We start from the raw sequence: 23,186 nt of genomic DNA on the forward strand, positions 1-23,186 counted from the left end.
GAGTGTGCTACCATCTAATTTGCTGAAACTGCTTCACAATTGAGGGAATTGAGGGCGGCATGCAGTTCTGCAGCCTCCTTTTGTAGTACGCTATAATGGTGGCTGTTGGGTCCAATGGATTTTTCTCCTTTGTTAATAACTCCTTAAGTAATTACTTTTGTGGTGATCGCTTGAGGACAAACTAAAAGTCACTGCGAGGCTGAGTGAGGGAATATCGCACTGTATGATGTGCTTCCAACCAACTGAATTCCAAGTCAAAAAGTACATTTAATCCTTTATTACAAACCAACAATAAAATCATTTGACTCTTCTGTAACTCATGTAAAACAAAAACGAGCGAGACGACTGTAACTGTGTCAAATTCAAACAAAAACGAGCGTAATTGGATCAAAAACAAGGACGAGCGGTCAAAGACGTGCGTAATTGAATCAATTTCAAACATGTACGAGCAATTTTATTGTTGGTTTGTAATGAAAGATTAAACGTACCTTTTCGTCTTGGAAGTCAGTCAGTTGGAAGCACATTGTACAGTGCGATACTCCCTCATTTAACCTCTCAGTGACTTTTAGTTTGTCAACAAAAAATATGCACTCCCTACTGTATGCTGCCAAGCAGGTCAGCAGGTGAGTACATTGATTTATTTCTACCGCCACCCAGTGCTGCATGCTACCCAAACCCATGTGACAAACTACCTTAACCCAGAGTGAGGGTGCACAACACAAATACACTACAGACAGACAATAAGTACATGGCTCCTGCAACTTTATTCTATTTTTCCATGCTTAGGTATACTTATGTCAAATATAATGAATTATATTTACCTTAAGACAGAGAATTGGGAAGTCTTTAAAACCTTACAAAAGGAAACCAAGAAGGTCATTAAGAGAGAAAAGATTAACTATGAAAGGAAACTAGCAAATAATATCGAAGAGGATACTAAAAGCTTTTTCAAGTATATAAAGAGTAAAAGACAGGTGAGAGTAGATATAGGACCAATAGAAAATGATACTGGAGAAATTGTAATGGGAGATGAGGAGATGGCAGAGGAACTGAACAAGTATTTTGCATCAGTCTTCATTGAGGAAGACAGCAGGATACCGGACACTCAAGGGTGGCAGGGAAGAGAAGTGTGCGCAGTCACAATTACGACAGAGAAAGTACTCAGGAAGCTGAATTGGCTAAAGGTCGATAAATCTCCTGGACCAGATGGAATGCACCCTCGTGTTCTGAAGGAAGTAGCTGTGGAGATTGCGGAGGCATTAGCGATGATCTTTCAAAAGTCGATAGATTCTGGCATGGTTCCAGAGGACTGGAAGATTGCAAATGTCACTCCGCTATTTAAGAAGGGGGCAAGGAAGCAAAAAGGAAATTATAGACCTGTTAGCTTGACGTCGGTGGTTGGGAAGTTGTTGGAGTCAATTGTCAAGGATGAGGTTACAGAGTACCTGGAGGCATATGACAAGATAGGCAGAACTCAGCATGGATTCCTTAAAGGAAAATCCTGCATGACAAACCTATTACAATTTTTTGAGGAAATTACCAGTAGGCTAGACAAGTGAGATGCAGTGGATGTTGTATATTTGGATTTTCAGAAGGCCTTTGACAAGGTGCCACACTTGAGGCTGCTTAACAAGATAAGAGCCCATGGAATTACAGGAAAGTTACATACGTGGATAGAGCGTTGGCTGATTGGCAGGAAACAGAGAGTGGGAATAAAGGGATCCTATTCTGGTTGGCTGCCGGTTACCAGTGGTGTTCCACAGGGATCAGTGTTGGGACCGCTTCTTTTTACATTGTACATCAACGATTTGGATTATGGAATAGATGGCTTTGTGGCTAAGTTTGCTGACGATACGAAGATAGGTGGAGGGGCCGGTAGTGCTGAGGAAACGGAGAGTCTGCAGAGAGACTTGGATAGATTGGAAGAATGGGCAGAGAAGTGGCAAATGAAGTACAATGTTGGAAAGTGTATGGTTATGCACTTTGGCAGAAAAAATAAACGGGCAGACTATTATTTAAATGGGGAAAGAATTCAAAGTTCTGAGATGCAACGGGACTTGGGAGTCCTCGTACAGGATTCCCTTAAAGTTAACCTCCAGGTTGAGTCGGTAGTGAAGAAGGCGAATGCAATGTTGGCATTCATTTCTAGAGGAATAGAGTATAGGAGCAGGGATGTGATGTTGAGGCTCTATAAGGCGCTGGTGAGACCTCACTTGGAGTACCGTGGGCAGTTTTGGTCTCCTTATTTAAGAAAGGATGTGCTGACGTTGGAGAGGGTACAGAGAAGATTCACTAGAATGATTCTGGGAATGAGAGGGTTAACATATGAGGAACGTTTGTCCGCTCTTGGAATGTATTCCTTGGAGTTTAGAAGAATGAGGGGAGACCTCATAGAAACATTTCGAATGTTAAAAGGCATTGTCAGAGTGGATGTGGCAAAGTTGTTTCCCATGATGGGGGAGTCTAGTACGAGAGGGCATGACTTCAGGATTGAAGGGCGCCCTTTCAGAACAAAAATGCGAAAAAATTTTTTTAGTCAGAGGGTGGTGAATCTATGGAATTTGTTGCCACGGGCAGCAGTGGAGGCCAAGTCATTGGGTGTCTTTAAGGCAGAGATTGATAGGTATCTGAGTAGCCAGGGCATCAAAGGTTATGGTGAGAAGGCGGGGCAGTGGGACTAAATAGGATAAAATGGATCAGCTCATGATAAAATGGCGGAGCAGACTCGATGGGCCGAATGGCCTACTTCTGCTCCTTTGTCTTATGGTCTTATGGAATGAGATGTTTAATCCTTTAGCCATTACTTCCTGATATACTGTAACTTTACCTTCTGCCTCCATGGGAAACGTGTTTATTGTAGCAGCCCTTTTTTTTACATATTTATAGAAGTTTCTATTTTGGTTTTATTTCATGGAAGTTTGCCTTCGTATTCTATCTTCTGTATTAATTTTTTTGAGGATGTGATTCTAAAACTCGAAATCCTCGGGCTTATAACTCTCCTTGAGAGCATTGGAAACGTTTTATTTTAATCTAATATGTGTTAATTAGGTTACAGATGCATCAATTTTCCCAAGGGATTTTTTTCTAATAGTCCATCTGAGTGTACATTTTTTTCATGTTGCAGTTGCTTATTGACTGGAAAAATCTTTTAATCTAATTTTCCAGCCCATTTTAGTCAATTCAGCTCTATATCCATGGTTCAGGACTAATTTAAGGCTGAATCGTATTTCCCTTGCACATAAATATTTGTAATGTTACAGCCCTTTTTATGTTAAGGATATCTTAGTTACACTAATTAGCCCTGTCAAGTTGCACAATATTCACCCTCCAAACAATTTTTGCCAATTTGATTTGTCCAATCAGTAGGAAAATAGTCTCAACCAATAATTCATGATATTTGTTAATATTTTCTAATTAATACATAAGTAATACCTCTCTTACTGTGGTTAGAGTGTGAAGTGAGGAAGGAGCTGTAAACCACTCAATAGTATTTGTTTCTGTTATTTTTTGTTTCCACTCACATTGGTGATGCTTACTATTCTTTTGGACCAAGGTCATTCTTTCATTTTAATCCCCTATTGTTAGAGCTGCCCCATCTTTTCTCTTTTCAGCTTATCTATCCTTTCTGAATATATTGTATTCCTGTTTTTGGTTACTAAACCAACGTACTACACTGATGGTTATTAGATCAATTTGATTATTTTATTGGCTTTGAGCATTTTAGCAATTTGCTATTTAAACTATTCTGGTTATTCAAATGGTAACTGGAGATGAGGAGGAATTTCTTTAGCCAGAGAGTGGTGAATCAGTGGAATCCATATCCACAAGTGGTTGTAGAGGTCAAGTCATTTGGTATATTTAAGGTAGAGGTTGACAGATTCTTGATTAGTCAGGGTATGAAGGGATATAGGGAGAAGGCAAGAGCAGACATCCCATATCGATAGCGGCTCCCTGATGCCTGCAGATTATATACAATATCCTGGAAATTGATTTTTTGGAGAGGGAGAGGGAAAAAAAGGAAGAAAGAAAATGAATGAATCCTGATTGATCTCTCTTTGTGTTAAGTAGACCTATCAGTTTTCTCTGTGGGTGGGCTTTACAGTCGACCTCTCTCTCTCTTCCATATTCCATCAGTTCAGTTACTGCCTTCTGTAATGACGCTGAAATCATCCGGACAACCATCGGTGATGAAGTACAAAAGCCTGGCGAAGAAATTCCCAAGGCTGGCAGTGACAACCTGACTACGTGAGGCTGTCCTATACGGGCGGAGCGCGTTGGCGTCTTAAAGGGGATTAGAGCGGGGTTTAAATTGGAGCGAAATTCGAAAATCGTCCGCTAAGACATCTTTAAAAACGCGCTCGTAGCAAGCAAATTTTTCGGGTTTTTTTTTGCTGAAACACTTCCACTTACAGGTACGTCGAAGCCCACAATGGGCTGGGTTTAAGCGCAGCTGTTTTCAGAAGAAAACCCCATTTTAATAAATACCTAGCCCCCTCCGAGGTCTCGCCATTAGGACAGCCAGCGAACTGTTTACCTGTGCTGCGCACTTTATATGCATTTTGAATTACACTTAATTAAATAATATGGTAATATATTGTTTTATGTGGTGTGCATGATATATGTATTGTGGCTACACCGTGGTCTGGACAGGGTTGTTTTGTTTGTGGACAATCAGCCAGATGACAATAAAGTTGCACTTGAAGATACAGAACTTCTAAATCACTCATTTAAAATCCCCCATTTCGATGTAAAAAAGTAAGTTCTGATCCCGACTATCGCAGGCAATGTGTGTGTGTGTGACTACGGATATATGTGTGATCAGACGTTGTCTGAATGGACGTTAAACGGCGCACACCTGTAATAAGGATACACCTTTTGCTTTTATTTCTTTTAGGGACCACAACATATCAGGGAGGCTAAGCGCAGGGAAGGCTGCTCAAGTATTTCACAGTTCTTTTCAGCAGAAAACCAAAGTCTGACAGAGAAGGTCAGTAGAGCTGAGGTGTACTTTACATCTTTTATCGTTGGGTATAACCTGCCATTCCAGGTGTTTAAGCACACAGGCAAGCTATTCAGGAAAATGTTTCCTGATTCAGAAATAGAAAAAAACTATGCCTGCTCATCAACCAAGACAGCAGCTATTGTGAATATGGCACATTAAGACAGAATTCAGAAGTCAGCTGTCTCACAAAACACTTGTGAATCTGATGTCTTGCAAAATTAACAAATTCATTGACACAGACTGCTTTGAGGTTGAGACTTCCGGTTGAGACCTCCCTGAAATGAGTTTTTGCAGGGTGGGATGTCTGCAAGAGATTAGGGCTGAGAGGGAGAATGGATCAGCCATGATGAATGGCAAAGCAGACTTGATGAGCCAAATGGCCTAATTCTCCTCCTATATCTTATGGTCTTTTGGTAACCTTGTTTTCATAGTAGTGACCTGACCCTTTTTTTAACCTTCACCTATAACCTTCACCTTCCTTGTAAGGATTAAACCCTTAGCTAAAGCCTGAATTCACTATCACTACTATAGTGATAGCTTATTTTAAACTGACTCTGCCCTGACTTTCCTCTTGATTGGCTCCTATGTGCTGTGAAGTAAAACCTCGATTCTACTGTTTGAGCTGTGCTTTCAATTCCCTGATCTATTCAGCTCCATACCAAGGAACAATCAAAACATAACTACTCTTGATGTTCTTCTTTTAACTTCATTCGCAGCTCCTCAAACTCTCAGCAGAACGTAACTGCTAATTCTCCACTTCCTATATAGAACAAGACAACTTGGCTCTTCTTTCGCGCAGCCCCAGATTCTCTAGACACAGCCCTTCCCATTATGGCAACATAGAGCATCCTGTCCCACCCTTCGCTGAATTTTGTACCCATGTTCCAACAATATCACATGCTCACAACTTTACCTGGCATCCATTGGGCAAAGGATAAAGGATGAAGTTCCTGCACTGCTAAATAATGGCCTAATGTGGTCAGACTTTCTTTCAAGCTACTGCCTAAGACAAATGGTGGGACTGCTTTTGGGATCAAAATGTGCATATTCTTTTCTCCGCCCCTGATTATTGTGTTCAGGATTAAGTAGTAAATTTCAGAATGAAGTAGTAAGTTATATTCAATGTTGGTGTAGCAGGTGATGTCAGAGAGTGGCAGTAGATGGTTGCCTCTCTGACTGGAGGCCTGTGACTAGTGGTGTACCGCAGGCAACATTGCTGAGTCAATTGTTGTTTATCATCTATATTACTGATTTGGATGATAATGTGGTAAACTAGATCAGCAAATTTACAGATGACAACCAGATTGGGAGTGAGAAAGGCTACCAAAGCTTTCAGCAGGATCTGGCACATACTAGATGGACTTCTTGAAGATACCCTTAATGTTGAGGAGACTAGTGCCCCTGATGGAGCTGTCTGAGTTTACAACTTCCTTCAGCTTTTTTTCTGATCCTGTGCTTCCATGCCAGTTGGTGATACAATCAATTAGGGTGCTGTCCACGGAACATGTGTAGGAATTTTTGGAAGCCTTTGGTGACATATTAAGTCTCCCCATACTCCTCATGAAATTTAGCCGCCATTGTGCTTTCTTTGCAGTTGCATCAATATGTTGGGACCTGGATAGATCTTCAGAGATGTTGTCACCCAGGAATTTGAAACTGCTCACCTTTTCCACTCATCACATAAATTTATTTAGGTACCCTTGGAGCTGCAAGGCCCATTCTTGATTCTTTTAAAAATTTATTTGAAGAAAATACTGTGTTCATTTTTAGGCATGTTTATTCACTGAATATATTGTCACTGTGAACTCTGCTCAGTCTTTCACACATTCCACTATTGGAAAGCCTTATTACATGAAAGCTTCAATCACAGTTTATCATACCTTATCAACCAGATAGACAAACTGCATGCCATTATATGCTAAGTGAACTAGAATCAACAACTTATACATTGGTGAATAGGTTCGATGTTAGTAAGTATCTATACCTACTTTTTTTAAGTATATGGATTCTGATTATAGCATTTGCTTTGTTTTTCTTTAGTGTGCTTTTATTAACTGTAGCAGGTTAACAAATTATTGCATTAATGAGGCTACTTTTTTTTAAAGTTTTAGCAATACGGTGTAGAATAGACCCTTTTGGCCCTTTGAGCTACGCCGTCCCAGCAACCCCCGACAAACCCCACTAACCTTAACCCAATGACAGGACAATTTACAATGACCAATTAACCTTCCTACTATGCCTTTGGACTGTGGAAGAAACTGGAGGACCCAGAGAAAACCCATGCATTCCACGGGGAAGACGTACAGAGTCTGCTTATAGAATGATGTTGAGAAACAGTCCTTCCAGCCCACTGAGTCCAGCTATCAAGCATCCATTTACATTAACCCTACATTAATCTCACTTTTTATTCTTCCCACATTCTTATCAATATCCTGGTCAGCACAGACATTGTGGGCTGAAGGGCTGGTTCCCATGTTGTACTGTATGTTTAATTTTCCCCATATTCCTTTACTTAGGGACAAATTACAGTGTCCAATTAACATACTAATCCACATATCTTTTAGGATATACAAGGAAACCCAAACCTTCACAGGGAGAACATGCAAACTCGACACATCCAGCAGCCGAGGTCAGGATCTCTAGTGCTGTGAAGTGATGGTTTAACTGGTTGCGCTACTGTGCCTATATGTAACATCAAGCCTGCTCCTTTCCCCTCACTTTTTTGAATTGTCTTCTCTGAGATATTCAGCCCTATTTTGAACAATACAATTGAATTAGATTTTGGATCCTTCATGATTTTAATTACCTCTGTTAAGCCTTCACTTCCCCAATCTGTAAATGTTATTGATGTCCCTCAACCATGGAATCTTTTGGACCCTTTTGCACCTTCTACACTCTCATCAATGCCTTCATATTTTGCCTAAAGCGTAGCTTCCAGAACTAGTCACAGTACTTCCATGTTACAACTCTTTTTTTAATATAAAGTTTATCAGGATTTCTTTTTCATGTATGCAACGTCTTTATGAAGGCTAGGATTCAATCTTAATTTTTGAAAGTTTCTTAATTCCTGTGCCACATAGAAATAGAACAGCAATTATTGAACAATTGACATATCTAAACAAATCGCTCTGTTCATCTTTAACAGGTTTTGCAACTAATAAGCAGTTGTAGAGCACATACTGTGTAACCATTCAACATCAGTAAAACCAAAGAACTTTTTAAAATCACTTTCAAGGACTCTTCACAAATCATGCTCTCAGTATTATTTTTATTTACACAGTTTGTCTTTGGCCAGTCTTTGAATGGTTATACATAGTTTTTTGTAAAATTCTATGGTATTTTTTCATATAAATGTCTACAAGGAAATGAAGTACGGTAATATATACTGTGTGTATTTTAATGATAAATTTAGTTTGAACTTTTATATCTCTCTGTTCTTATACCATGTAACAAATTGTGTCTTCTAGTTTATATTGACTTTTATTCTTCCTATCAAAATCTAACATCTCATTTCTCAGCAATAAAATTTGTCTAACATCCAATCATTCATCACACCAGCCTTTCTACACGACCCTCCTCATATTTCAGTACACTCCTCCTTACACTTGTAAGTTTCATGTCATCTGCATATTTTTGAAATTGTGTCCTATATATGCAAGTCATTAATATATAGTATATTCATTTCAGTATGCATGAAGTTGCATGATTGTTGCAAGAAAAACGTGGAAACTAATCGTTTTAACTTTTATTTTCATAGCATCTTTTTGAATGGACTTATAACCAAGTGCTTTGCTGAACATTTCTTTTGGTCTCAATGATGAGTTCCTGTGAAATGCCTTGATGAAAAGAGAAACCAAATGTGAGTTGCAAATTAATTTTCAGGAGATTTTAATTGCTTAAAATGTTTGCCCAAATGACTAGTTATGTTGGTTCAATTGAAAGTACATTTATTATCAATGTATTTATACAGAATACAACTCTTGAGGTTCATCCTCCTGTATTTTTGCTTTTTGGTACAGTACCAATTATTTAAACTTTTACATAGAAATATTTCCTATAGATGGCTAATACTTACACCTAAAAACTGCCTGTTTCAGGTGAAAAATTTGTTCGAACTTTGGGTGTAGTAAATTCTGAATTTCAATCAGAATGCTTGAAGTTGTAGTTAATTGATTCTGCTGTGTTGTTGAGATATAACCAAGCCATGAGTTACAACATCAGAGGAACAACATAAAATATTTAAGGAATACTAATCAAACTAACTCTTCATAAATAGAAATTACATATAAAATAATGGGTTTCTTTTTCCAAGAGAGTGGATTCACTAAACTTACATTCTGAATGCAACACTGATTCAACAACTCCTCTTCACTTTAGAGGTGGGTGCTATCAGCTGAACCATACAGAATAGCATCTTTGCAGATCAGTGTGAACAGGATACGGAATTTCAGAATTGAATCAGTAGCAAAGGCAGCTACCTGATCTGCCTAAGAGCATAATAGCAGTTCTGAAAAACTTCATTTTGGGCAAGAGTAAGCAGTGTGTTAAGAGCCAAATGTTTGTTAAGAAAAGAAAGAAAAACAACTACTAAATACATCACCCTTGCTAGAATGATGGAGCACATGGGCTGATCGGCCTAATTCTGTTTCTATCTCTTATGGCCTAACTCAATAGATCAAGCAGCATCTGTGCTAAGTGATGTTTGACCTATTGGGTTGAGACTCTACATCTGGACTGAGGCTTTAGGGGAAAGATAGCCAATAGGCAAGAGGAAGGAGTAAGATGGACTGGTAAGTGATAGGTGGGCAAATTAAATCAAGTAGTGGAGGAGGAGACAGACTAATGGTTGATAGGTGAGGACAGATAGGGAAAAGATGGGCAGATAATGGGCGAGGGGGTGAGAAGGGCGAGACAGAGACTGTAAGCTGATAAGAGAACCAGATGAGGGAGGGATAAAGGATAAATGGAAGGAAATCGCAGGTAGGGTAGTAAAGAAAAATTAGGGCAAGGAAGAAGAAGCCCAACTGGATATGTTTGTGGGAGATGCATAAATGGAACAAGCTGGGGAAGAGTAACAAATCTTGGTCACATTTGGTAAGGGGGAATGAAAAAGAAGAACAAACTGAGAGAGAGCTTAGGTTTTCTCTAGGAGTGGGAAAGGAACATAGTACGATACTTGAAACTGGAAAACTCATTCTACATACCATCGGGTTTTTGGCTACTCAAGTGGAATATGAGGTGTTATTTCTCTAGTTTGCATTTTCCTCATTGTGGCAATAGAAAAGACCAAGGACAAGCAAATCAGTGTGGGAATGGGAAGGAAGTGGTGTGTCTTCTCCACATCTTTTCCAATGCAATCAGGTCCTTTCTATAGTGTCCCAACCAGAACTCTACACAATACTTGAGTTGGGTCTATCCAATGTTTTACTAAGTTGTAACCTGATGTCTCTGCTGTTACATTCTGTGCCATGTCTGATGAAGGCAAACATCCCAGATTGATCTGTTCTGCCACTTTTAAGAATCTCTGGACTTGTATCAAAAAGGTCCCTTTGGTCATGACCTCTGATAGCTGTGTATTACCTACACATATTGAACCTTCCAAAATACATCATTTCACACTTGACAGGAATAAATTCCTTCTGCCGTTGCTGTGCAGTTGATCAATATCAGGTTGTAACCTAAGACAATCCTCTTTGTTCTTTGGAGTACCATTAAATGTTTGTGTCTTCTTCATACTTATAGATCATATCTCATATATTCAAATGCAAGTTGTTAGTATTTATTGCAAATTTCAAGAGTATCAGCATTAATCGTTGTGAAAGTCTACTGACGGTGGATTGCTAATTGGAAAAACAAGCTTCCAGTACCACCCACTGCCTCCTATTACCTAACTAATCTTGTATCCAGTTGGCCAGCTTGCCTTACATCCCACGAATAAGAGAAGCAATTTTTTATGATTCCCATTTAATGTCATGATTTGTTTGTGCCCTATTTCTGGTGAAGACCATGATCATAAGACATAGGAGCAGAATTAGGCCATTGAGTCTACTCCACCATTCCATCATGGCTGATCCCGGATCCCCTCAACCATGAACTTGGTGAACTTGAATCTATCTGAAAATATGCCATTCACTTCCTCCTTGGGTGAGGATATGGCATTTCTTCCAGGAACTTTAAAAATATCCTTTAATCTTTTCCTTGTCATCTGACAATGGTTTCCCATAACAGAATTCAGAATATGATGACTGTATTAAAAGAACATGGTAGACATTGGTAATTCTTATTGGGTAGTTTCATAACTCATTAGATTATGAGGACACTCAGTCCTCGTTTATTGTCATTTAGAAATGCATGCATTAAAAAATGATACAATGTTCCTCCAGTGATATCACAGAAAAAACAGGACAAACCATAGACTAACACTGACAAAACCACATAATTTTAACATATAGTTACAGCAGTGCAAAACAATACCATAATTTGATGAAGAGCAGACCATGGGCGCGGTAAAAAATAATCTCAAGTCCCGATCGACTCCGTTAGTCCCCGGTAGCAGGCAGCAAAAGGGAGAAACTCTCCCTACCATAAACCTCCAGGCACCGACAACTGCCGATGCATTGGAAGCACCCGACGGCTGACGCTTGAGTCCGTCCAAAAACTTTGAGCCTCCGACCAGCCCCTCTGATACAGCCTCCCGAGCGCCATTCTCTGCCAAGCCCCTTCAACTTCGTCCTGGCCGCCGAAACAAGCAAAGCCAAGGATTCGGAGGCTTTCTGCTCCAGAGATTCCAGACCACTCAGTAGCAGCAGCAGCGAAACAGGCATTTCAGAAGCTTCTCCAGATGTTCCTCTGTACTCTCACGTCTGTCTCCATCAAATCAGAATTGTGCACGGTGCCCTACTTAACAAATACAGATATCATTTCTGGAGTGGCCGCGTGCGCTGCGTCACGCCGCCATCTTCTCCTCCTCCATTATTGCCTGCTTAAATTTATCCTAACGGTAAGAGGCTTCACCAGCATAATACTGACATAATACTCGATGGATTATCAGAGTACATACATGTCACCGCATACAACTCTGATTCTTTTTCTGTGGGCATACTTAGCAAATCTATAGAACAGTAATTAAACTGTAAACATTAGGAACTATAGACTGTAAACAAACTGTGCAAACGCAGATATAAATCAATAGCAATAAATAATAGGCATGACATAACAATACAACAGAGTCCTTAAATGAGTGTAGTCATTCCCTTCTGTTCAAGAGCCTGATGGTTGAGGGGTACCTGATGGCAGTGGTGAGAAAAGAACCCTGCTTGGGTGGTGAGGATCTTTGATGATGGATGTTGCTTTTCTACAGCAACATTTCATGTAGATGTGCTCAATGGTTGGGAGGGTATTACCCATGATGTACTGGGCCAAATCTATTACCTTTTGTAGGATTTTCACTCAAAGTCATTGGTGTTCCCATACCATACCGTAATGTAGCCAGTCAGCACACTTTCCACCACACATCTATAGACGTTTGCCAAGGTTTTTGATGACATAGCAAACCTCTGCAGGCTCCTGAGGAAGTAGAGGCGCTGTCGTGCTTTCTTTGCAATAATATTTATATAATGGGTCCTCCGAGATAGTGACACCCAGGAATTTAAAGTTACAGACTCTCTCAACCTCTGGTCCTCTGATGAGTACTGGCTCATGGACCTCTGGTATCCCTCTTCTGAAGTCTACAATCAGTTCCTTGGTCTTATTGACATTGAGAGAGAGGTTGTTGTTATTACACCACTCAGGCAGGTTTTCAGTCTCCCTCCTGTGTGCTGATTCATCTCCAGCTTTGATCTGGCTCACAACACTGATGTCATCAGCAAACTTGAATATGATGTTGGAGCTGTACCGAGCCACACAGTCATAGGTGCAAAAGAAGGAGAGCGGGGCCTGAGTACACATCCCTGCGGTACTATGTGATCTGAGCAGGGCACTAGTGCAATGCATGTCTTTGCTCCTGAAGAAGGCAGGTATTTCTGCTCCTGCAAGAGACCTGGGGCGGCACAGTTATGTGCAGTTAGTGTAATGGCTTACAGCGCCAGCAACCCAACTCCCATCACCGCCTATAAGAAGTTTGTACGTGCTCTACATGACCACATAGGTTTCCTCCAGTCTCCGGTTTCCTTCCACTTTCCAAAGGTATAAGGTTTAGTAGGTTAATTGGCCACATGAGGGTAATTGGGCAGTGCTGACTCGTTGGGTCAGGAGGGCCTGTTACCATCCTGTACCTCTAAATAAAAAGAAAATGAACAAACTTCCAGCAAATTTGTATTAATGAAGAAAGAATGGCTGCACGTGTATACTGTAGTATCCTTTGCTCCTGTGAGATTGTGAGCTACACACAGATAGTAATGTTTTCATCCATTGATAGCAGCAATCTGCTCACACAAGACATTTTATTGGTTGATGTGAAAAGTAACCAGCTTACAGGTGGCATCTTTCTTAGTATCATATCTGTAATTTTGGATAACATATGGCAGAGACTGTACCTCCAGGTGAACTATAGTGAGATAACATTTAAAAACCTTGGATCAATAGAAGTAATTTTTTTCATTCTAATTCCTTTTCCTTCCCTTGCATACATTTATTTATAATTTCTAAATGGGTAGGTCCTATGTAGTGTTGAGCACGTGGCCAAGTGGTTAAGGCGTTCGTCCAGTGATCTCAAGGTCGCTAGTTCAAGCCTCAGCTGTGGCAGCGTGTTTGTGCCCTTGAGTAAGGCACTTAATCACACATTGCTCTAGTCTGTGCAAGGAGTGGCGCCCCACACAGACTTACAGTCTGCGCCTTGTAAGGCATGAAAATGCCCGACGCAGGGCTCTCATGGTCTGAGTCGACGTTTCCTCCCTATGTGAAGAGATTAATGTCACTGCTCAGCAAAGAAGGGCATGTCAGCTCTAGGGTGGAAGTCACGGTCATCTTTTCCATTAAGACCTTGGAAGGAGCATTTTCTTTGCTCCTTGTTACCCTACTGCATTTGGTGAGGGGCTTACTACTCACCTCAGTGTGCAATTGCCTTAGCCTTGCATGAAACCATTTCAAATGTGGCCTTCTTTTAGCCTCCCTGTGTAGTATAGATGCACTGAACCTTCCACTAACCAGCTTCCTTCCCAGCACATTGTCTACAAGGGATGGCAGACTGTGGCTGGTTGGATCCCAGTTTAACTCTGTGCTATGTACACCCTTTTAACTATACAGTCGGCCCTCCTTATCCGCGAGTTCCGCATGCGTGAATTCAACCAACCGCGAATCGAGAAATCCCGGAAGTGCTCTTCCAGCACTTGCTGTTCGAGCATGTACAGACTTCTTTTTCTTGTCATTATTCCCTAAACAATGCAGTATAACAACTATTTTACACAGTATTTACATTGTATTAGGTATTACAAGAATCTAGAGATGATTTAAAGTATACAGGAGGATGTGCGTAGATTATCGTGGATCGGGATTGAAAAAAACCGGAAGTTCTCTTACTACGTAAGTCGGAACAGGTACATCCGGTATTATTTAGTGTCAGTTAGTCAAACATTTGTTTTAGTATATAGTATATATTTTACCTTTCTATGCATATAAAATACTTAAGAAACATATGTTTCAGTGCTGGGCTAGGCAATGGAAGTTCCCGAGTTCGATCCAGTGACAGATCGTTCCCGAGTTCGATCCAGTGACAGGTTGCTCCTGAGCGCACTGTCCATCCCTGCCGGGTTGATGTGGAGGATCAAAAACCCCAAACCCCAAAACCCAAAACCCAACAATTAAACCGCGGCGTTGCTGCGCAATAATTGTAGCTTTAATCGGGCAGGGCCTTTCTCATTTTATCCTTTAAAATTGTGCCGATCGTTGACCGACTGTAGCCTAACTCTTTTCCAATGACCAATGGCATTTCACCTCTTTCTGATCGCTTTTATTATTTCCACTTTATTTTAAAGCGAGATTGATTATTTCGTGAACAGGAACACTGCAGATTCAGAGCTCTGCCGCCGGGTCCTAATGCCCACCGCACTGAGACAGGTTAAATAAGGTCCGGGGTTCCGCTGGGTCCTAAGATCCACCGTATTGAGACAGGTTGAATACGGGACTTGAGCATCGGCGTTTTTTGGTATCCGCGAGGGGTCCTGGAACCAATCCCTCGCAGATAAGGAGGGCCGACTGTAACTGTTCAACCTGGTGGTGTAAGACTCTGATGTGAGGTTTTTCATTTATTTTATGCAGTATATATAAATATTTATATATATATATATATATTATACTGTTGCAGTTAGGACATCACTATTACAGCTCAGTGTGTCAGAATTCACAGTTAAATTCCAATGCCATCTGTAAGAAGTTTGTATGTCCTTCACGTGAAGCACATGGGTTTCCTCCGTGCTCATGGTGCCTTCTACAGTCCAAAGACATATTGGTTATAGGTTAATAGGTCTTTGTAAATTGTCCCGTGATTAGGCTAGGGTTAAATAGGTAGGTTGCTGGGTGGTGCAGCTCATTGGGCTGGAAGAACCTGATCTGCTTCTTATCTCTAAGTAAACAGATAAAATAGATAGATAAATATTTTCTTAAAACATAGAAGGAAGTCATTCAACCCACTGCATTCTTGTCCGCTCTCTGATTGTAAATCAAATTATTTTTCTGTAATGTATTCTCTCATATATGTCTATTATAATTTCCTTGATATTTCACAAGCTACTTGCAGTCAGTGTAATTGTACAGTCGCCAACTGACCTGATAAAGGGTTTCAGCTGAAACATCAACTGTTTACTCTTCTCCATAGATGCTGCCTGGCCAGCTGAGTTCCTCCAGCATTTTGTTTGTGTTGCAGCCAATTCATTTACCGTTCTACAGGGATATGTGTGAAAGCCGGTGTACCGAAGGGAAACCCATTTGGTCACAGAGAGCATACAGGCTGCAGACAGATGACTCCAGAGGCCAGCATTGAATCCAGGTCACTGGTACTGTAAAGCAGCTGCACCATTTGCAGTGATATTGTGAAACCTAATTATCACACCCTTCCAACTCGTCTCCTTCTATTGTTCCTTCCAGTTCCATCTCCTCTTTAATGGGGTGGGTTTAATGGGGCACTTGAGAGCCCATAAGTAGATCAACAGAACAAAGACCATCATCCTCGACCTCAAGGGATAGCCACGACGACGATGACAAATGGGGTGGCTTATATCAAAACCCTGCAAGCAGAAAATTGGAAAACAGCTGCACCCGTGAGCTGTGGTTACAGAGATGCAACAGCACAAATGCTAATGAGGGTATCAAGTCAAGTAGGATGTAATGGCACAATAAAATCTTGTTAACAAGGTTACCTGACAGATTACATGTTGTACTTACTCCAGAGCTGGTTTGGGGTTTGATCGTATCTCTGCACATGAGGAAGAGGATGGTCCCTTGGGAGATGGAATAGATGCTGAACACCCAAAGATCCTCCTTCCAGGGTTGGCAGGATTTCTCCTATTCCTTGCTATCATTGTCTAATCAGAATCAGATTTATTGTCACTAACTGCTATGACATGAAAATTGTTGTTTTGCAGCACTTGTACAGGATTAAATTACTTAAAAAATAAATAATGCAAAAAAAAGACCAATAACAAGGAGGTGTTCAGGGGTTCATGGGCTATTTAGAAGTCTGGTGTCGGAGGGGAAGAAGCTATTTTGGAATCGTTGAGTGTGAGTCTTAAGGTTCCTGTACCTCCTCCTAATGAGAAGAAGGCATGTCCAAGATGGCGAGGGTCCTTCATGATGGATCCTGCCTTCTTGTGTCACCGCCTCTTGAAGAGATCCACAATGATGGGGAGGTTTTTGCCCGTGATGGTGTTGGCTGAGTCTGCGGCCTCTTGCAATCCTGTGCCTTGTAGCCTGCACACCAGACAGCGATGCAACCAGTCAGGATGTTCTCCAACGTACACCTATAGAAATTTGTCTTTGGTGATGCTCCATTTCTCCTAATGGCATGCCTCCTTCATGATTGCATCAATGATGCTGGGGTCAGGGTAGATCCTCTGAGACACTGATGCCCTGTAACTTGAAGCTGCTTACCCGTTCCACCATGGACACCTCAGTGAGGACTGATGTGTATTGTCCTTTCTTCCCTTCCTGAAGTCCACAATGAATTCAAACGCAAACAACAGGAATTCTGCAGATGCTGGAAATTCAAGCAATATACATCAAGGTTGCTGGTGAACGCAGCAGGCCAAGCAGCATCTATAGGAAGAGGCGCAGTCAACGTTTCAGGCCGAGACCCTTCGTCAGGACTAACTGAAGGAAGAGTGAGTAAGGGATTTGAAAGCTGGAGGGGGAGGGGGAGATGCAAAATGATAGGAGAAGACAGGAGGGGGAGGGATAGAGCCGAGAGCTGGACAGGTGATAGGCAAAAGGGGATACGAGAGGATCATGGGACAGGAGGTCCGGGAAGAAAGACGGGGGGGGGTGACCCAGAGGATGGGCAAGAGGCATATTCAGAGGGACAGAGGGAGAAAAAGGAGAGTGAGAGAAAGAATGTGTGCATAAAAATGAGTAACAGATGGGGTACGAGGGGGAGGTGGGGCCTTAGCGGAAGTTAGAGAAGTCGATGTTCATGCCATCAGGTTGGAGGCTACCCAGACGGAATATAAGGTGTTGTTCCTCCAACCTGAGTGTGGCTTCATCTTTACAGTAGAGGAGGCCGTGGATAGACATGTCAGAATGGGAATGGGATGTGGAATTAAAATGTGTGGCCACTGGGAGATCCTGCTTTCTCTGGCGGACAGAGCGTAGATGTTCAGCAAAGCGGTCTCCCAGTCTGCGTCGGGTCTCACCAATATATAAAAGGCCACATCGGGAGCACCGGACGCAGTATATCACCCCAGTCGACTCACAGGTGAAGTGATGCCTCACCTGGAAGGACTGTTTGGGGCCCTGAATGGTGGTAAGGGAGGAAGTGTAAGGGCATGTGCAGCACTTGTTCCGCTTACACGGATAAGTGCCAGGAGGGAGATCAGTGGGGAGGGATGGGGGGGACGAATGGACAAGGGAGTTGTGTAGGGAGCGATCCCTGCGGAATGCAGAGAGAGGGGGGGAGGGAAAGATGTGCTTAGTGGTGGGATCCCGTTGGAGGTGGCGGAAGTTACGGAGAATAATATGTTGGACCCGGAGGCTGGTGGGGTGGTAGGTGAGGACCAGGGGAACCCTATTCCTAGTGGGGTGGTGGGAGGATGGAGTGAGACCAGATGTACGTGAAATGGGGGAGATGCGTTTAAGAGCAGAGTTGATAGTGGTGGAAGGGAAGCCACTTTCTTTAAAAAATGAAGACATCTCCCTCGTCCTAGAATGGCGCCATCCCTTTCTCGCAATTCCTCCGTCTCCGCCGCATCTGCTCTCAGGATGAGGCTTTTCATTCTAGGACGAGGGAGATGTCTTCATTTTTTAAAGAAAGGGGCTTCCCTTCCTCCACTATCAACTCTGTTCTTAAACGCATCTCCCCCATTTCACGTACATCTGCTCTCACTCCATCCTCCCACCACCCCACTAGGAATAGGGTTCCCCTGGTCCTCACCTACCACCCCACCAGCCTCCGGGTCCAACATATTATTCTCCGTAACTTCCGCCACCTCCAACGGGATCCCACCACTAAGCACATCTTTCCCTCCCCCCCCCTGCATTCCGCAGGGATCGCTCCCTACACAACTCCCTTGTCCATTCGTCCCCCCCATCCCTCCCCACTGATCTCCCTCCTGGCACTTATCTGTGTAAGCGGAACAAGTGCTACACATGCCCTTACACTTCCTCCCTTACCACCATTCAGGGCCCCAAACAGTCCTTCCATGTGAGGCATCACTTCACCTGTGAGTCGACTGGGATGATATATTGCGTCCGGTGCTCCCGATGTGGCCTTTTATATATTGGTGAGACCCGACGCAGACTGGGAGACCGCTTTGCTGAACATCTACGCTCTGTCCGCCAGAGAAAGCAGGATCTCCCAGTGGCCACACATTTTAATTCCACATCCCATTCCCATTCTGACATGTCTATCCACGGCCTCCTCTACTGTAAAGATGAAGCCACACTCAGGTTGGAGGAACAATACCTTATATTCCGTCTGGGTAGCCTCCAACCTGATGGCATGAACATCGACTTCTCTAACTTCCGCTAAGGCCCCACCTCCCCCTTGTACCCCATCTGTTACTCATTTTTATGCACATATTCTTTCTCTCACTCTCCTTTTTCTCCCTCTGTCCCTCTGAATATGCCTCTTGCCCATCCTCTGGGTCACCCCCCCCCTTGTCTTTCTTCCCGGACCTCCTGTCGCATGATCCTCTCGTATCCCCTTTTGCCTATCACCTGTCCAGCTCTCGGCTCTATCCCTCCCCCTCCTGTCTTCTCCTATCATTTTGCATCTCCCCCTCCCCCTCCAGCTTTCAAATCCCTTACTCACTCTTCCTTCAGTTAGTCCTGACGAAGGGTCTCGGCCTGAAACGTCGACTGCGCCTCTTCCTACAGATGCTGCTTGGCCTGCTGCGTTCACCAGCAACTTTGATGTATGTTCCACAATGAATTCCTTGGTTTTGATGGTTTTGAGCGTGACACACTTAACTAGTCAGTCTGTCTCACTCCTGTTTCCCACCTGGTCTCCATCTGAGATTCTAGCAACAATAGCGGCATCATTGACGATGTTACAGATGACGTTTAAGCTGTGCTTAGCCACACAGTCATGAGTATACAGAGATGAGCAGTGGCCTAAGCATACATCCTTGAGGTGTGCCTGCATTGATTGAAACAGGTGAAAGATATTTAGGACTTTCTAATTCACCTACAGTATATTTGGAAACTTGAGCTTTGTATGGGTAGTGGAGGGAATAGAGAGTTAATAGTGGAGGGGGAATGGGATTGTGAACTGAGTCACAAATGATGTAATGCATGTGTGAGAAAGAAAGGGGGACATCAAGTATCAGAATTAAAGCAATATTTTTGGTGTGAGATTTGACACTTTTCTGTGGTACACGTTTCTCACTCTTAGAAACCACTATAGCCACCTCTTGCCAAGTTCTTGAATTGGGGCCCTTTGATGATCTCCTAGCAGAGTAAGCCGCCTTCTACTTGGTCATTCAGACTGCATAGTTGCATTGAGTGAAACGTGGAGTTCTCTTCCTCACCCATGGAGTCTCTCTTTCCTCCTTGGCAAATATAAGATTTGATCTGCTGTCTGGCTGCCATTGACTGTGTACCTTTAAAGGCAGATATCTTTGATTTTTGCCTGAAAGAATGCTTGCAAGTACCGGTATGCTAAATCAGTCTGGAACCAGATCAATGCCTTTTTAGGGCACGATTCTGGTTATAAATCTTGGCTCTGTCTTAAAATGTATTTCTGTACCATTTCATGTCTTTTTGTGGGGTTTCCAGTTGGGATTAATTTTATACTCAGCATACCTACAACTCACAAACTATAAGCCAAAATCTAATACCTAGACATTGATTCACCTAAGTTTTTGAAATTTAGTATTTGATACTCAGTGCTAAATGTATGTAAGGAAGGATATTTCGGTGAAAGGGTGAAAACAGGCACTAAATGAGTGCTGTGCTAATAGGACATTCCTGTTATGAAGGAATTGTTTTAGTCTGTAATCTTGTTTCTAATTCTGATTACCATAATTTGAATTTGCCTGAAGGTGCTGAAACCTGTGGTTAGTGCACCCAGGCAGTAATTAGACTAAATTTCCATGGACTAAGTGTTTTCAGACACTGCTGAAGGCATGCCAACTAGTACATAATGATGCAATTCTGATTCGTAATGGCCAAATCTGAGACTTTGTAGGTTGCTAAACAACGCACTTGAGATCTAGAGACGGAGGTATATCCTATTTGCTTGAGGAAGCTTTGTGTCTCACCTTTTACTGCAGCTGCCTTACCTCAAGTCTCCTTCCCATTCCTTAAGGCATCCAAAGAGGATCCCTGGCATGCCCAGTCTTTACCTTTCTCCAAGTAGTTAATGCTCTTGCTCTTTTTTTCCGGATGAAGCTGCATGTGAATGTCCATATTAAATATTCCAATGGTAAACTGTCCCAGAAAGGTCTTCAATGTATTCTAATAGTCTGCTTCAAACTTGTGAACTATAACACTTGATGGTCTTATAAATCTGAATCAGAATCAGATTTAATATCACCAGCATATGTCATGAAATTTGTTGTTATGCTGCAGTACATTGCAATGCAAATTACAGTAAGAAGTGTATATATTGAAAAAGTTTGATTAAATAAGTAGTGCACAAAAAGTGGTGAGGTGGTGTCCATGGGTTCAATGTCCATTCAGAAATCTGATGGCAGAAGAGAAGAAGCTGTTCCTGAATCATTGAGTGTGTGCATTCAGGCTCCTATTTGATAGTAACAATGAGAAGAGGCATGTCCTAGGTGATGGGGGCCCTGAATGATGGATGCTGCCTTTCTGAGTCATTGCTCCTTGAAGATGTCCTGGATGTTGGGGAGGCCAGTGCCCATGATGGAGCTGACTGAGTTCACAACTTTCTGTAGCTTTTTTCTGATCCTGTGCAGTACCCCCTTCTTTTCTAGTCCAGATGGATAGTCTTGGCCCAAAACATTGACTATTTATTCCCTTCCATGGTTGTTGCCTGTCTTGCTGAGTTCCTCCAGAATTTTGTGTGTGTTGTTCAAGATTGCTCTAGATTTCCAACATCTGTGGAATGTCTTGTGTTTATGAGCTCCTTTGCCAAGATTGCACATCCAGTTGAAAATGTGTTGAACAAGCACTTCAATTTGTGGCGTCATCTTGACCACCTTAGAGGACTGATTTATGGTACCTGAAGGGTCACATTACAGCTGAGATACATTTAAGACCAAAAGGAAACTGTTGGAATCAAGAACAGAAACAAGGCACTGGAAGAACCCAGCAGATCTAGCAGCATCTCTGGCAACAAACAGATGGTCAACATTTTGAGTTAAGATTTTGAGCTCTAATTTTTCTTGTTTTATAAATACAGAACTAATTTGCCCCCTTGCTCCCTTGGTCTGAGAATAGTGTGTAAAAGGAATGTTCAGAATTCCAGTAAACAGTAATTTTCATTTGCATTAGCAGTGAATTGGTAGCATGGGTAGAAATCCTCTGAGAGAGATTGCCAGATTTTTTTCCTTTTACACTCATAAAAGTAAATGGGTTGAAAATCTATCTGGGTCTCCAACTGAGTGGGCAATCTGCTGCACCAAATTAACATGCACATTGTGATATTGAAATTGATCCCCCCGAGCCTGTTGGATGATGTGTACTAAACATGGTTTAACAATTGAATTAAGTTTTCGCCTAGCCCTAATCATTAGATGGCTTAAAGTGATTTTCTTTTTATGCTTTGATTAACTCTTGTTAAGATTGATCTCCTTTTTAAAGAAAAAAGCTTGAGGAATGAATGTTATGAAAATGAATTATATCTACTGTTGAGTTGCATGGCATATGATTGACTATGAAGCGGTATAAGTTTGTGTATTTTGAACATTATTTGTTTAAATAAAGGCAGTGTTGTATCTTTGAGGTTGTCTGAACTCTTGCTGGGAATTGTTATTTATACCTCTGCGAGGGATAATTAAGAAACTAATGTTGAGATCTTTGGCTGCATGCCAGAGTAAGGTTGTGTCATAGAAATGCTTGTCAAAAATGGAAAAAGCCATTCTTTTAAGCAATATTAATGGATTAATGGAATATAAGAACCTGCAAAGAGAATAAAACCTCAGATGCAGAGGAATGAATAATGAGCAAATAACCTGATCGATTGAAGATCCTGAGTCTCACAGAGAATTATGCCACCAAACAAGATAAATGTAATTGTTCACATATGCTATGGAAACAGGATAAGGAGGACATTTGGGTAGTTATCAGTCTTTGTTTTGCACAGTATGAACAACAGTAGTAAAGTAACATGATTGATTTTTTTTGAAGAAAATAGTACAAACCAAAACACAGATTCTGTCAATAAACACTCTGATCTTGTCATGGGAAAATAGTAAGATTAGCATTCAGAATAGATGAAAATTGGCTGAAGCATCTTTTCATCAAGTCAGGTCTTGTATGGGGTTACATAGGATGTAATTTTATTTTTATTTTATTAATTGAGATACAGCATGGCATAGGCCCTTCCGCTCCTTCGAACCACGCTGCCCAGCAT

At 41.8% G+C, this 23,186-nt stretch overlaps 1 protein-coding gene across 1 annotated transcript in view; it reads left to right on the forward strand.

Moving 5' to 3' along the window:
* The window catches only part of LOC134359050 (fibroblast growth factor receptor 2-like), a 191,019-nt gene that overhangs the window by 17,038 nt on the left and 150,795 nt on the right, over nucleotides 1–23,186 (forward strand). Inside the window, exons 2-3 of the mRNA XM_063071906.1 lie at nucleotides 4,895–4,987; nucleotides 8,760–8,861. The gene's annotated coding sequence lies outside the window, so the exon portion shown is untranslated. The remainder of the gene's footprint in view (nucleotides 1–4,894; nucleotides 4,988–8,759; nucleotides 8,862–23,186) is intronic.

Source organism: Mobula hypostoma, chromosome 19, assembly GCF_963921235.1.
Source record: "Mobula hypostoma chromosome 19, sMobHyp1.1, whole genome shotgun sequence".
Lineage (NCBI taxonomy): Eukaryota > Metazoa > Chordata > Chondrichthyes > Myliobatiformes > Myliobatidae > Mobula > Mobula hypostoma.